This window comes from Scyliorhinus canicula, chromosome 9, assembly GCF_902713615.1.
Source record: "Scyliorhinus canicula chromosome 9, sScyCan1.1, whole genome shotgun sequence".
In the NCBI taxonomy this organism is placed as follows: Eukaryota; Metazoa; Chordata; class Chondrichthyes; order Carcharhiniformes; family Scyliorhinidae; genus Scyliorhinus; species Scyliorhinus canicula.
The window spans coordinates 121,150,030-121,166,388 of record NC_052154.1 but is presented as its reverse complement, the minus strand read 5'-3'; the positions used below and the strand labels follow the sequence as shown (position 1 = coordinate 121,166,388).

General features: G+C 49.3%; 1 protein-coding gene across 6 annotated transcripts in view; it reads right to left on the bottom strand.

Moving 5' to 3' along the window:
* syt12 (synaptotagmin XII) overlaps positions 1-16,359 on the bottom strand; it is a 292,964-nt gene that overhangs the window by 76,321 nt on the left and 200,284 nt on the right. The window lies entirely within an intron of this gene.

Genomic DNA, 16,359 nt, shown 5'->3' with positions numbered 1-16,359 from the left:
GAACATTGTCCAGGGATGCCCATAGGAGACACTGCCACTTCGAGATGCAGCAGATGCCAGATTCTCAGGGGAAAACAAGAGTTTACACCTCAGAAGCATGGTAAAGCTGGGAGTGGGTGAGCAGATCTCTGGGGAGGAGCAGAACCTCTGTCTGTGGATCCACTGAACCCGTTCAAAACTTAAATGTGAAGCGCAGACACTAAGTGGAGTGCCTAGTTGATGGTTGAGGGGAGGATTTTTGGCTGCAGCACCAGCAATGTCTGCAGTGCTCTGTGGAGGAGAGAAAAAGTGCTCAAACAGCAGGTTTCTTTATTCTACCAGTTTCTGCATGACAATTAATGAATCCAGGATTGATTGCATTGCTGAAAGTGGATAGTGAATTGTGCCCTACATCTCTCCTTCCATCCCTACAATACCATTTGTAGGGACTCACTGGTTTTCCAAGCAATTAGGGTAAAGGGTTAAATGAGGTACACCCCCATCACTGCAGCCCCTCCTGTACATGATGAACTTCCCTCCTGTACATCAGATCATAATTACCATGCCCTTTATTGAGCCGTTGCTATGCAGGCCTGTCAATGGCGCATCCAAAGTCCCTCTCACCCCTACTGCTTGTGTCCCACAAAACAGCCTCCATGAGGGCAGCAGGGTAGCATGGTGGTTAGCATAAATGCTTCACAGCTCCAGGGTCCCAGGTTCGATTCCCGGCTGGGTCACTGTCTGTGTGGAGTCTGCACGTCCTCCCCCTGTGTGCGTGGGTTTCCTCCGGGTGCTCCGGTTTCCTCCCACAGTCCAAAGATGTGCGGGTTAGGTGGATTGGCCATGCTAAATTGCCCGTAGTGTCCTAAAAAGTAAGGTTAAGGGGGGGTTGTTGGGTTACGGGTATAGGGTGGATACGTGGGTTGAGTAGGGTGATCATGGCTCGGCACAACATTGAGGGCCGAAGGGCCTGTTCTGTGCTGTACTGTTCTATGTTCTATGTCCCAACAATTCCGCAATGATGATTACACAATTCAGTGCCAAGAGTGGAAAGTGGAACCCTTGCATTTTGAATAACCTCCGTCAGAAAGCACTGAGCTAAAGTCCTGGAACGATCAGCTGAACTTCATCAATTCTTGGTTAGGCTGATACAGCACCACATAAAAGAGAACTGTGTACCGTGCTTAATTACACACCCCATTCACTGAGCAACAACTTAGACATGGAGATGCTTGGAGTTCAGACTCCTTGTCTTCTTTCTCCTTTATTGATTTCTATACATCTCGTGGTGCCTGACAGACTATTCCATTTTAGCTAATTAATATTAAAAGAAATGAGAATGGAAATTACAGGGGCGCTGGCCATCAACCAGTCTTCTCTCGGCTCAGGAGAGGTGCCAGTGGACTGGAGGTTGTTAGGGTTGCCCAAGCAATTATGGTAAGTTTAATATCAGTAGTAGCCAAGCTTCGAGAAACAATTATTCGAGATAGAATTAATAGTGACATGCAAACATTTGGGTTGATTAGGAAGAGCTAGCATGAATTTGTAAAGAGGGAATTGTGTTTAACTAACTTTCTGGAGTTTTTGAGGAGGTAACAGGAAGGGTCAATGAGGGTAATATTATTGATGTGGTGTACATGGATTCTCAAAAGGCATTCGATATAGTGCCACACAACAGACTTACGGGAAAAGTGAGAAGCTCATAGAATAAAAGGGAAAGTTGCATTTGGATGCAAAAGTGGCTCAATAATAGGAAGCACAATAATGGACGATGGATATTTTTCGGGCTGGAGAAACGTTTATGGTGTTGATCCTCAGGGGTAGATATTGGGACCCTTGCTTTTCCTGATATTTATTATTGATATAGATTTTGGTGCACAGGGGACAATTCAGAGTTTGAGGAGCACATAAAACTTAGAAGTATTGTAAGCTGCAAAGAAGACAGTATAGAACTTCAAAAGGACATGGACAAGTTGGTGGAGTGGGCAGATAGGCAGCAGATGAAGTTCAATGTGCAGAGCTGTGAGGTGATGCAATTTGGTAGGATGAACATGGAGAGACAATATAAAATAAGGGGCAACATTCTTAAAGGGGTTCAGGAGCAGAGGGGCTTGGGTGTATATGTGAAAAGATCATTGAATATGACAAGACAGGTGGAGAGAGCAGTTAATAAAGCATACAGTATTCTCGGCTTTATTGAGGGCGCATAGAATACATTAATAATAATAATCTTTATTGTCACAAGTAGGCTTACATTAACACTGCAATGAAGTTACTGTGAAAAGCCCCTGGTCGCCACATTCCGGCGCCTGTTTAGGTACACACAGGGAGAATTCACAATGTCCAAATTACCTCACAGCATGCCTTTCGGGACTTGCGGGAGAAAACCGGAACACCCGGAGGAAACCCACACAGACACGGGGAGAACATGCAGACTCCGTACAGACAGTGACCGAAGCTGGGAATCGAACCTGGGGTCCTAGCGTTGTAAAGCCATAGTGCTAACCACTATGCTACCGTGCTGTCCTAAATCAAAGAGTAATTTAGCATGACCAATCCACCTACCCTGCACATCTTTTGGGTTGTGGCTGTGAAATGCACGTGGACATAGGGAGAATGTGCAAACTCCATGCGGACAGTGACCCGGGGCCAGAATCGAACCAAGGCCCTCGGCGCCGTGAGGCAGCAGGGCTAACCACTGTGTCACCCTGCCACCGAGGTTATGCTGATCTTATTGTGTATAGTTGCTTCTACACTATAGGAAGGAGACACGGTGACACAATGGTTAGCACTGCTGCCTCATAGCGCCAGGGACCCGGGTTCGATTCCGGCCTTGGGTGACTGTGTGGAGTCTGCATGTTCTCCACGTGTCTTGTAGGACTTGCACCTGCGGCTAACGGGGCTACTAAATCATGGTCTTGGTATATCAGAGAATTCAGGGATATGGGGAGCGGGCGGGAAAATTAGGTTGAAGCCCATGATCATATTGAATTACGCAGCAGGCTTGATGGGCTGAATGCAATTCAGTTCTGATGCAATTTCTTGTGTTTTTGTGTGTTGATGGGGTGAAGCATTCCTTGGCCAGCAGATGGGCACAAAATATAAATATATGGCTTAAATTCTTCTTTGTGTAAGGTGCTATTTCAGCAGGATGAAGAATAAATGTAAAGGCACACAATAAATATCAGATATGGATAAGTGTTTAATTAAATAACCAACTTCAAAACAATAAAACCCAAAGAACAATGATTCAGAACTTCTACATCAAGTTCAACCCTAGGGGCTTAACAATTCTTTAGTGCTAAATGTCGAAGTAAAAGACATAAAGCTACTGTTAACTCTGCATAATTAAGGAAATATGAAGACAGCTACTTGAATTTACGTTTTACAGGTCGATGTGCTTTATCCGTAAATCTGAAAACCAAACACATCGAAAAACCACACTTGCTTTTGGACCTTATTGACATTTAGTGTGGGACATCTCTGACCTGAGCCAACACAAACCTTGCCAACCGCATCTGACCTTTAGCGTGGGATGTACCTGACCTGAGCCGACACAAATCCCACCAACCGCCTCTGACCTTCAGCGCTAGTAGTTTGTCTGCACTGTTTATCTTGCTTACTCTCTTCTACAAGCAGAACTGCAGATGGTGCCACGGGTGGGATGTTATTACAAGTACTGCGGTAGTGTGGCCCCTTTACTTCGTAGGCCACATGACGGGACCTGAGCCTGTAGGGCAGAGCATGTGAACATTAGCCTATCAGGTGTTTGTGCATGAATCTGTTTGTTGGGACTAGGTCAGAGTTAGACAAGGGTCATGGGAACAAGTGGCGGGATTCTCTGAAATGGAGGCAGAGTGTTCGCGCTGTCGTGAACGCAGTCGCGTTCCACGACGGCGCAAAATGGGTGTGGGCACTACCCATTCTGGCACCCACAGGAGGCCAGCATGCCGCTGGAGCGGTTCACGCCGCTCCAGCCTCCCTTCCTGGAGCTAACTGGGTGCCGTGCCAACACGTACATGCGCAGTGGCGCAGCGCCAACCCATGCATGCCCAGGGGGACTTCCTCAACGCGCCGGCCCCGACGCAACATGGCGTGGGGGTTCAGGGGTCGGCCACGCAACAAAATAGGGCCGGGGCTGAAGTGGCCGGCCCGCCGATCGGTGAAGACCCCCCCGGTGAAGGAGCCTCCCTCCCCCCCCCCCCCCCCCCCCACAGGCAAGCAGGTGTGGACGGTGCCGGCGGGGGACTCTACCGTTTCCGCGCGGCCGCTCGGCCCATCAAGGCTGGAGAATCAGCAGCCTGCGACCGGGGCTGCGCCAAACGCACCGGCGCAAATGGCGGCGATTCTCCGCTCCTCGGAGAATCCCATGCCGGTGTCAGGGCAGCGTGGCGCGGTTGCGCCGATTCTTCGGCCCGGCGCGGGGCTCGGAGAATCCCGCCCAAGACCTTTTTAAAAAAATTTTGAGTACCCAATTCATTTTTTCCAATTAAGGAGCAATTTAGCGTGGGCAATACACCAACCCTGCACATCTTTGGGTTGTGGGGGCAAAACCCACGCAAACACGGGGAGAACGTGCAAGCTTCACACGGGCAGCGACCCAGAGCCTGGATCAAACCAGGGATCTCGTTGCCGTGAGGCAGCAGGGCTAACCCACTGTTCCACCATGCTGCCCTTCCACAACCCAAAGATGTGCTCACTAGGTGGATTGGGTACGCTAAATTGCCACTAAACTGGAAAAGATGAATTAGATACTCTAAACAAAATTTTTTAAAATGGACACCCAACAGCAACCCTCTTATAGGTCACTCCCCCCACCCCCCACTCACCCCCTACTCCACCCAGAGCTGTCTGAAGCCACATGATGGAGGAGAGGCCTGCCTTTGTGTCCTTACTCCCATGGAGTTTGTCATTATTGGGGCAGAAATAACTGAGGCCTTGTTCAGTGTCATTGTGTAAATCATCAAATATGATGCCGTGTTTAAACCAAACCCTCCTTCCCACACCCCACGTCTCTCTCATTCCATAATCTTTTCTGATTTGCAAGCTGTAGATGCTTTAAGCATTTGCTTTGCCCCACTCTCCTAACTACACCCTTACACTTGTGCCTTATCTTTTCAGATGCCGGAGAACTGCAACCTGGCCTGGCAGCTGTGGAAGAAAAGGAGGTGGAGGACAGTGAAGAAGACGAAACATTCACAACCACCAGTTTAAATAATCACACTGCAGTGCATGCTATAGTGACTCACATAATCATACAATCAAGAAGAGGCTCTTTGGTGCATTGAGTCTGCATCAACAAAACTACACTCAATCTACACGAATCCCACTTTCCAGTACTTGGCCCATAGCCTTGAATGTTTTGAAATTTCAAGTGCCCATCCACGTACTTTTTCTAAGTTGTGAAATTTCCTGCCTCTACTACCCTCCCAGGCAGTGCATTCCATACTCCCACCACCCTCTGCATGAAACTTTATTTCCCCAAATCCCCTCTAAACTTCCTGTCCCCACCTTAAAATTAGGTCTGCGACTGACCCTTCGGTTAAGGGGAATGTTGCTTCCCATCCACCCAGTCTTATACTTCTCAATCTTATGGGATTAGCAGTGGTTAGCACTGTTGCTTTACAGCACCAGAGTCCCACGTTTGATTCCCGGCTTGGGCCATTGTCTGTGTGGAGTCTGCACATTCTCCCCGTGTCTGCGTGGGTTTCCTCTGCGTGATCCGGTTTCCTCCCACAGCCCAAAGACGTGCAGGTTAGCTGGATTGGCCATGATAAATTGCCCTTAGTGACCTTAGGAGGGGTTATTGGGTTACGGGGGTAGGGTGGAAGTGAGGGCTTAGGTGGGGCGGTGCAGACTCGATGGGCCGAATGGCCTGCTTTTGCAATGTATGTTCTATGTTCCTCCCACAAGTCCCGAAAGATGTGCTGCTAGGTAAATTGGACTTTCTGAATTCTTCCTTTGTATACCCCAACAGGCGCCAGAATGTGGCGACTAGGGGATTTTCACAGTAACTTCATCGCAGTGTTAATGTAAGCCTATTTGTGACAATAAAGATTTATCTCAATTACGTCCTCCTCAGCCTTCTCCACTCGAAAGAAAACAGTCCTTTTTTTTATAAATGTAGAGTACCCAATTCATTTTTTCCAATTAAGGGGCAATATAGCGTGTTCAGTCCACCTACCTAGCACATCTTTGGGGTGTGGGGGTGAAACCCACGCAAACACGGGGAGAATGTGCAAACTCCACACAGACAGTGTGGAGTCTGTGTGGATCCCGACAGAGCCGGGATCGAACCTGGGACATCGGCGCCGTGAGACAGCAGTGCTACCATTGCGCCACTGTGCTGCCCTGAAAACAACCCAATCCTATCCAGCCTCTCTTCATAGCTCAAATACTCCATCCCAGGCAACATCCTGCCGAATCTCCTCTGCACCCTCTCCAGTTCAATTACATCCTTCCTTTAGTGCGGTGACCAGAATTGCACACAATATTTCAGTTGTGGCCTAATCAAAGTTTTGTACAGCTCCAATATAACCTATCTGTTCTTACAGTCTATGCCAGGACTGACCAAGGCACGTGTCCCATATGCCTTCTTAACTACCCTATTAACTGATCCTATCGCCTTCATGGATCTGTGGACAAGAACCCCAAGATCCCTCTGTTCCTCTAAACTTCCTAATCTCTGCCATTCATTGAGGACTCCCTTGCCTTGTTACTCCTTCTAAAGTGCATCACATCACACTTTTCAGGGTTAAATTGCATGTGCGACTGATCTGCCCATCTGACTAACCCATCTATATTTTGCCGCAAACTAAGACCTTGGCCGGGATTCTCGTGGCGGGGCAGGGGGTCCCGGCGCATGCACGGACTTACGCCGGCCAGTTCCCACTCCGCCGGCTGGCATGAACGGCCTTTGGCACTCCGCCAGCCGGCGCCGAAAGGACTTCACCGGCCGGCGTAAGTCCGTGCATGCGCCGGAGCGTCAGCGGCTGCTGACGTCATACCGGCGCATGCGCTGGGGAGGGGGTCTCTTCCGCCTCCGCCACGGTGAAACCATGGCGAAGGTGGAAGAAAAAGAGTGCCCCCACGGCGCAGGCCCGCCCGCCGATCGGTGGGCCCCGATCACGGGCCCGGCCACCGTGGGGGCACCCCCCGGGGTCAGAACACCCCGTGCCCCCCCCAGGACCCCGGTGCCCGCCCGCGCCGCCAATTCCACTGGTCAGGTAGGTGGTTTAATCCATGCCAGCGGTAGAGGCCTGTCAGTGGCGGGACTTCAGCCCATCGCGGGCCGGAGAATCACCGCGGGGGGCCCGCTGACGCCGCGGGGGGCTCGCCGACCAGTGCGGCGCGATTCCCGCCCCCGCCCGAATCTCGGAGGATGGAGAATTCGGGACACAGTGGGGGTGTGATTGACGCCGGCCCCGGGCGATTCTCTGACCCGACAGGGGGTCGGAGACTCCCGCCCCTTCTTCCTCACTACTAGCCACTCTGCCAATTCCCGTATAATCTACAAACTTACTTATCATCCTCCACCCCTCCCCCCATTTATTTTGTTTATATAGATCTCGAACAGCAAGGGATCTAACACTGATCTCTGTGGTATGCCACTGTACACCAGCCTCCAGTCACGCTCTTCTACACCACCCTGTTTCCTACCACTGAGCCTGTTTTGGATCCAACTTGCCACGTTACCCAGCCTCCCACGTGGGACCTTGTCAAAGGCTTTGCTGAAATTTATATGAGCTACACCAACTGCACTACCTTCATCTACACACCCAATTATCTCCTCGAAAAATTCAAAATTTGGGTCAGAGCCTCTGTAATTTTCTCCCTTGCCCCCCACAGCAGCCTGGGATACAATTCATCCCGACCTGGAGATTTATCCACTTTTAAGCCCGCCAAAATCTCCAATACCTCTTCACTCCCTATGTCAAACTGTTCCAAGAACCTCTCAGTCACTCTTCCCCGAATTTTGTACCTACATCCTCCTTCTCCTGAGTGAAGACAGATGCAAAGTATTAATTTATCACCCGACCAGAGTCCTCCGGTTCCACACACAGGTTACCTCCGTGGTCTCTAATGGACCCTATTCTTTCCCTGGTTATCATCTTCCCCTTAATATACTTACAGAATATCTTGAGATTCTCCCTAATCTTACCCGCCAGTGTTTTTTCATGCCCTCTCTTTGCTCACCGAATTGCTTTCTTAAGTTCCCCCTTACACTTTCTCTGCTAAGGCCTCCACCGATTTGCTCCCTTTGTACCTGCTGAAAGCTTCTCTTTTCTTTCTTATTCAGTCCTGAATATTCCTCGACATCCAGGATTCTCTGGGCTTGTTCCTACATTTCACCCTAAAGGCAACATGTTAGGCCTGTACTCTCTCCATTTCTTTTTTGAACACCCCCACTACTCTTCTGTAGATTTTCCCACAAGAAGCTGGTCCCAGTCTATTTCAGCCAAATCCTGCCTTATTTTTTAAAAATCTGCCTTCCCCAATCCAAAACTGTTTTTTGCAGACTATCTTTTCCCTTTTCCATGACAAACTTAAATCGTACTGTGTTGTGACCATGATCACTAAAATGCTTTGCCATTACCACCTCGAACATCTGTTTGGCTTCATTCCCCAGAATTCGATCCAGCACTGTGCCGTTCCTTGTTAGACCTTCTACATACTGATACATAAAGCTCTCCTGAATACATTTCAAGAAATCCGCCTCTCTAAACCCTTTACACTATGACTTTCCCAATTAATGTTGGGGAAGTTGAAATCTCCTGATATAATTACCCTATTCTTGTTATTTTTACACACTTCAGTGAATTGTCTACATGTCTGCTCCTCTATTGCCTGTTGACTGTTTGGGGACTATAATACACTCCCAGCAATGTGACAATCCCTCACTCAACCACATCTCTATGATGGTAACAACATCACAATCCCACACGTCAATCCATCCCCTTAACTCATCAGTTAATAATTCTCCTGCCATTGAAAACAGAGCCTCGCCATACTCCCTTGGAACTCAAAATGGCTCAACTCCCTCTGTCTTGGTTCCTTTAACAGAGTATGCTGTGTCCCTATTGTACAATTTAGCATGGCCAATCCACCTACCCTGCACATCTATGGACTGTGGGAAGAAACCGGAGCACCCGGAGGAAACTCTGACTTGTGCAGTGTTCTTTTGACAGTGTTCAGTAACCCAGTGTTGATTTAACATGCGCAGTTAAACAGTGCTGCTTAGGAGCTGTTCAATTACACAGTGCTAATTACTTGTGATCATTTACTTCCACACTGTTTATTGTCATGCTTCAATCCACTAGTAGTGCTCACTGACAAAGAATTTAGACATATTGCAGGTTAACACCAACTCTTGTTTGCTGATGATCTCTGTTCATTGATACAGCTGGCACCTTGATGTATTGATCATTAGTGTAATTTATGTGTTAAGGAACAAGATATTAAATATACTGGAAATCTCGGCATAACAAAATATTGGAAATCTGCAGTAGATTAATTGATGTTAATTCAAAACTTCAACCCATCTTTTATCTACCAGATAAGTCAAGAATCTTGCCACATAATCATTTCCAACAATAGTTCCATTTGCTCTATAAATGGTATGTTACTTTCCTGTTAGACTATTCAGATGCCATGAAGTTCACATCACATCAAGCGGGAAGGGGAAATGCACCAATGCTGCACATTTAACAATCAGGAACTGTGCTCAAAGGAGCCACTTCGGGATTAGGATTAAAATACTGTAGCCCTGATTCTTCAACTTGCACTTAAATGGAATATAGTAGAACATCACAAACACTGGACTGATAAATTATTCCTTATATTCTAAGAATTACCACTAGGTTTCCTTTGAAAATACATTTGAAGGAAATTAAAGATTGAGTGTTCTAAATCCACATCACATATCAGCCTTCTTAGTACTCACACCTGCGCTGACTGCAATAAACCATCTCAAAAGAGATGTGCTGTACTGGTACTATTGCTAATACTGCTTAATTAAGTTGACCTTTTTCTTCACCAAGATTCATTTTCACATATTGTACAAACAGAATGCCTCACGGAAATCCACAGGTTTTGATTTGTACCCTCAGATCAGCCCAGATTTTACACAGAAGATAGATAGTTAGAGAGATAGAAACAGGCTATTTGGCCCAATTGATTCGTGCTGGTATTTCTGCTCTGAATGAGTCTCCTACTTAATCTCACACTATTATCAGATCCTTCCAATCTTCCCTCTCTCATGCATTTATTTAGATTCCCGTTAACTTTATCAATGTTACTGACTTACACAGGGATACAAGGCAGAGGTGCCCACTGTCGCTGTTGCTGTTTGCCCTGGCCATAGAGCCATTGCCGATGGCTCTCAGGGGGTCGACGGAGTGGTGGGGGATTATGAGAGGACAGAGGGAGCATCAGGTGTCGCTCTATGCCGATGACCTCTTGCTGTATTTTTCGTATCCGTTGGAGATTTTGAGAATGATTATGGGCGTGCTGGGCTGTTTTGGAGGATTCTCGGGGTACAAACTAAATGTAGGAAAAAGCGAGGTATTCCTGGTGAATGAGTTGGGTCAGTGGGCCATTTTAGGGGAGATGCCATTTACGGTAGTGAGGAATAGGTTTAGATATTTGGGGATTTAGGTGGCGAGGAAATGGACGAGACCCGTAAGTGAAACTTAAGCTGGTGGAGGAGGCCATGGAGGATCTTAGGAGGTGGCATACACTGCACTTAACGTTGGCGGGGAGGGTCGAAGTGGTGAAAATGAATATACTGCCGAGGTTCTTGTTTATCTTTCAGGCTCTCCCGATCTTTATACCAAAGGCCTTTTTCCGGAAAGTGGACACGATCATCTCGTACTTTGTAGGGGTCGGAAAGGTGCCGAGGGTAGGGAGGACCCTGCTACAGAGGCAGAGAGGCAGCAGGTGGGGGGGGGGGGGGGGGTAGAGTGGGTTAGGATGGAGGAGGAATCTTGTAAGAGGTCTAGTTTGAGGGCTTTGGTGACGGCAGCATTGCCAATGGCTCCGAGTAGGTATTCATGGAGCCCAGTGGTGCAGTCCACGGTGAAGATATGGAATCAACTGAGCAGGTATTTTAGGATGTTTATGGTTACGCCTCTGTGCAAGAATCATAGGGTTATATGGGTTGGTGTAATGCCCCCCTGTGGTAGTGTCACCTCTGTGTGTGTCGTGAATGCCCATTGGCCGTGTCCTATCTTACTGGCCTATTGGTTGAATGTCTGTGTGTCATGTCTCTGGTGCTCCCTCTAGTGTCTAGCTGGTCTACGTGTATTTACATTAACCCCTTGTGTATTTACAGAGATGCATATCACCACAGGTCCCACTCTTATGGGACTGAAAAATCCCATCCTATGACTCTGGGCGGGATTTTCCGCTGGTGAGACTTAGGGCGCGATTCTCTGGAAAGATTTCTAAGTGTTGTAGTAAGTGGCTCTACCGCAAACTTCCCGGCGCTCGGCCCAGCGAGGCCATCAACACTGTTCAATGTTAATTGGTCCACTTAACGAGGCCTCATGGGCTTCTCGCCGCAAATGAAGGTTCGCCAGCTAATTCATCAACGCCAGCCCACCCACTAACAAGGTTGAGTTGTACTTAAACATCACTTGTTCAGCCAACCCCAGCCAACCCGCAACAATGGTGTTGAGGAGACTGGCACCAAGATTCGAGGATGCAGATCTGAGGAGGCTGCTTGATGCAATGGAGGCCAGGAGGGATGTCCTGTTCCCCTGAGGTTTCCAGATGGTCAGCCGTCGGGTAACCAGTGCTGCCTTGAACGAGGTGGTGGCGGCTGTGAGCTCAGAGAGTGTGACCAGGAGAACTGTCCTTAGGTGCCAGAAAAAGGTCAACGACCTACACCGGGTGGCAAAAGTGAGTAGACACCGATGCCCCTCCCCCCCAACCTGCCTGCCCAGCCCGAGATCTTTCCACCCTCACGCAAGCGCCACACCCAACTCTCTATGCAACACCCAACCCTCCTCCACCCCTCCCCTTTCAAACCCTCCAACACACGATCCAGGGGTTGGCAATCCGGTGCCAAGCACGTTGCCCCCCTCCGTTGCACCCCCAGCGCCCCCCTCACCCCACCATGGTGGCCTACGGGAGCGGGCCGGTTGCATCACTAACTGTTTGGCGCATAGCGCAGTTCTCTTTTTCGGCCTCTCCCGCTATTCACCGGCCTTGTTTCGCTCGAGCAAGAGTGCAACGAGGCTGGAAAATCACGGCCTAAATATTGGTGCCGGGAATGGGGAGTGTTACCCGGTCCTGGCACCATTGCTGGAGCCATTCAGGACCGGGTAACACTCTCCAGCCTCCATGCGGCCCCCACCAGGCGCACAGGTAGGCAGTGCCACATGAGGATGAGCCAGCATTTGTGCCACGTGAAACTCATGCAATTCCAATGCATGCCGGCGTCAAATTTGACAGGGTCGGAATTGGCATTGGAGAGCCTGACAAGCTGGAGCTGCATAATTAGCACTCCACTCCCTAAACACACGTATTCCAGCCAAGATAATGGCACCACGAAGAGCACCCCCGATGTTCGTAGGTGAAGAGCTGGAGATACTGCTGTGGAGGAGAGGCGGGACACCCTCTTCCCTGGGGTGGGAAGGCGGCTGCTACCGAGGTCAACTGGGCCAGGACAAAGGTGGCAGAGGCAGTGAGCGCTGTGGGCCCCACCAAGAGGACCAGACAGCAGTGCGGTAACAAGCTGCACCACCTCCTCAGGGTGGCCTGAGTAAGTCATCAACTCTGTGCCATTGGCACTACCCCCGTCCAACACTCCTTAACCCAAACTCCCCAGCCTCCATGCGGCCCCCACCAGGCGGACGGGTAGGCAGTGCCACGTGAGGATGAGTAACCCCCCAGGTCAGCTAGGGTGAGTCAACACCTCCATTCCCCTGGCACCACCCCTGCCCCACACCACGCAGATGCCTTCCCCCTCCTCGAGGACAATCCAACCTCACCCGCTGGCAGCCCACCATACCTCACCCTGCACCACATTCAACACCATACTGCTGGCCATGGCCAGGTGCCCTGCACACACCGGCCACTAGCCAGCGACCCCCTGTGCTGCATGTGTCCGAGTGACTCACACTGTACATTATTTATACACCCCAGCAGAAGGTGGTCCACAACCGCCAAGAGCGGGTGGGACCAGAGGGGCTGGCCGAGCCTGTGGGCCCTCACCGCCGCAGAGCACCTGGTCAGTGGAGTTGGAGAGCAATAGTCGCTGAGGCAGAGGTCAGCATGAGACAACCAAGTGAGGCCCAAAAGAATTGCGACGACCCTATGGCACGTGAAAAACCCCTCTCCCCCACACCATGCTATCCTTGATCTCACCATGCATCTCGCCTTCTGTCTTGCAGGGTCACCATCCAATGAGGCAGGACCAACCGGGGTCCCACGCCCCCAGCTGCAATCCCGTAACACGCTGGAGCAACTTTCGGCACTGCTGTCGCCTGCAGCCTCCACCATCCCTGAGACCCTCACCTCGGTGGATCACTTCAGTGAAGAGGCTCCTGGGACACTCTCTGGTGCACACGGAACATATGCTTCAGTACATCAGGTGGAGTTAGGAACCGTCAAGGGAGCGGACAATCGAAGAGTGCCCGATCCCAGGGTCTAGTTGCCGTTCTGACGGGTCTTGCCATTCTGGAAAGGGCTGTCCCTCAATGCTGGAGATGCGGTGCAGAACCAGGGACTACATGAGGGGGTGTCAGCAATATTCCAGCACCTGCAGGTGCAGTTGGAGGAGTCCAACCACATGCAGCAGCAGGAGGTGGTGCCAACAATGCATGCCACCCACGCCAACATCCAGTGGGAGGCATCCATGGTGGAAGCTTGGGTACAAGGGTCACAGCTATGGGTCAGGATGTCAAAGGCCTGTGTGGGTGGTGACTGAGGCACAGGACAAGCAAGCCATGTCACAGGCAGCCATGCACCAGGGCAACGTGAACATTGCTGCGTCGCACCAGAGCATCACAGCAAACCATGTTTACGGGCATCAAGAGCATTGGTCTGGCACTGGCTGACCTGAGCCAGTCACAGCAGGACCTGGCATGGTCCTAAAGGGACTTGGCACAGTCCCAGAGGGACATGGGTCAGACCCTGTGCTCCATGGTCGTGAGCATGAGGAGCCTGGTCAAGACGAGAGCTGGCCTTTAGGATTGGCAGGGGCAGGTGATGGCGGAGCCCGTGGAGCTCATCCCACTGATGTGATCTTCCGGTCCCACCAATGGCAGCCCCTTCCCAGGGCTCCCCGACAGCAGAGGCTATGTACAATGGGAAACTCCATTGACAGCGGCAGTACTGGAAGATCCCGCCGCCAGCCAATGGTGGGCCACCTCCGCAAAACATACCACTGAGTGGGGGTCTGAAAATCCCACCCTGTTAAGAAAAGGTTTACAGTGTCACTATAAGTAGAGCACAGAAAAAGTCTCTCCTATTGTTTCCACAGAGCGATAGGGAGCTTTATGCAATATCTGGTCAAAAACTGACCTTGAGAAACATAAAAGCATAATTAAAAAACATGAATTTTGAACAAAAGAAATATAATTTGGGCCTGCTCCATTTTAATGATCTGATCAGAACCCTTCATCTATTCTTTGCATGTGATGAGAAGCTGCCAAGGCATTCGAACAACAGAGCTCACTGTTACGAGCAGGATAACCTGGTCCCAGTCAGAGTGCTGCCTGATATTCTCCAGGGACCTTTGCTGATCTCACCCAGATTATTAGTTCCAGTGACAAGCAGAGACAGGGGCCGGACTTCTCCGCGCCGGCCATCACGGAGCCTTACAGAGGCCGGCGTGGAGGGAAAGAGTAATCCACGCCGGCGGGACTGGCCAAAAACGGGCAGCCGCTTGGCCCATCGGGACCCAGAGAATCGCCGGGGGGGGGGGGGGGGTGGCAATGGCCCCCGACCGGCGCGCCACAATCCCTGCCCCCGGCCAAAATCCACGCCTGAGAATTTGGCAGCCGGCATCGGAGCGGTGCGGCGGGATTCATGCCACCCTGCCGGCGATTCTCCGACCCGGCGGGGGGGGGGGGGGGTCGGAGAATCCCGCCAGGCTTCCTTCTCTGCAAAAAGGTATGAAACCTGCCATAAGGTTTTGCTTGGCTCGCATTGAAGTGCCACTTCTGCCAGCTGAGTATAGAGCAAGATTGGCAGAGCCCAACGTCACAATGCCATTCCAATTTGTTTCTCATGATGTGGAGATGCCGGCGTTGGACTGGGGTGAGCACGGTAAGAAGTCTTACAACACCAGGTTAAAGTCCAACAGGTTTGTTTCAAACACGAGCTTTCGGAGCACGGCTCCTTCTTCAGGTGAATTTGTTTCTCTGCCAACGTTCAGCGTTCACAAACCTAGATGGAACAGTGATTAAAAATTTATCAAAACATTTTTAAAGTGACTGGTATCCAAATCTGTCCTACAGTCGGCAATATATGAATTAAAAACAATATTAATATAATTAGAAATATAGAATTGTAACATTGAATATGGCTGAAAAATAAGTCATGCTATTGAGCTTTTCAACTTGTACTCATTGTGAATCACCACCCAGTCACCAGTGCAGAGTAACTATACTTCATGTAGACATATTTACATTTCTAAATTACTATTTAAAATATTTTCCGTAAAGCTGGACATCTGCACAATCATCGGATTGTATCAATATATTTAATATAATTTCAAATAAAGCAAAAAATTCTGTTTGAAATTTTATTTAACTTTGTCATGATATGCACTCATGCACATAATGAGATATAGACAGGCAGTGACAGACACCCAGTACAGCCAATCAGCACACAGGACAGAACACAACCAATCACCAGGCAGAACACTAGAAGGTGGTTTCCCACTATAAAACACACGAGGCATCAACACTCTGCCTCTTTCTACTGGTGACAACTGTAGTGACAGTCAGGGTGTACATATCACCTTCTACACGTGGCTCAGAGCTTGTCTGGTCTAGTTAGTTATAATAAGCACGCTTAGATTAGTAGAGTGTCAAACCCACAGCTAAATGTGTGCACTGCTTAACAAGTTCAATAAAGCGTATTGAACTAACATCAAAGTTTAGAGTCTACTTTCAAGTACAACTGCATTCAGTTGCAGTCCATATTACCCCAGGGTGATTAACACAACAAACTTCTATTCACATTTCATGCATTTTATATATAAATATAGTAAATAAATCCAATAAGGAATTTAGGCAAAACTACAGTTCGCAAAATGATGCTGAAATGGAGCAATTGAGGTGAATAACATCGATAAAGTTAAATTTTATTTTTGTTACAAACATGTATCAAAGCAGGTTACAGCAAATAAACATCTCGGGAAACATG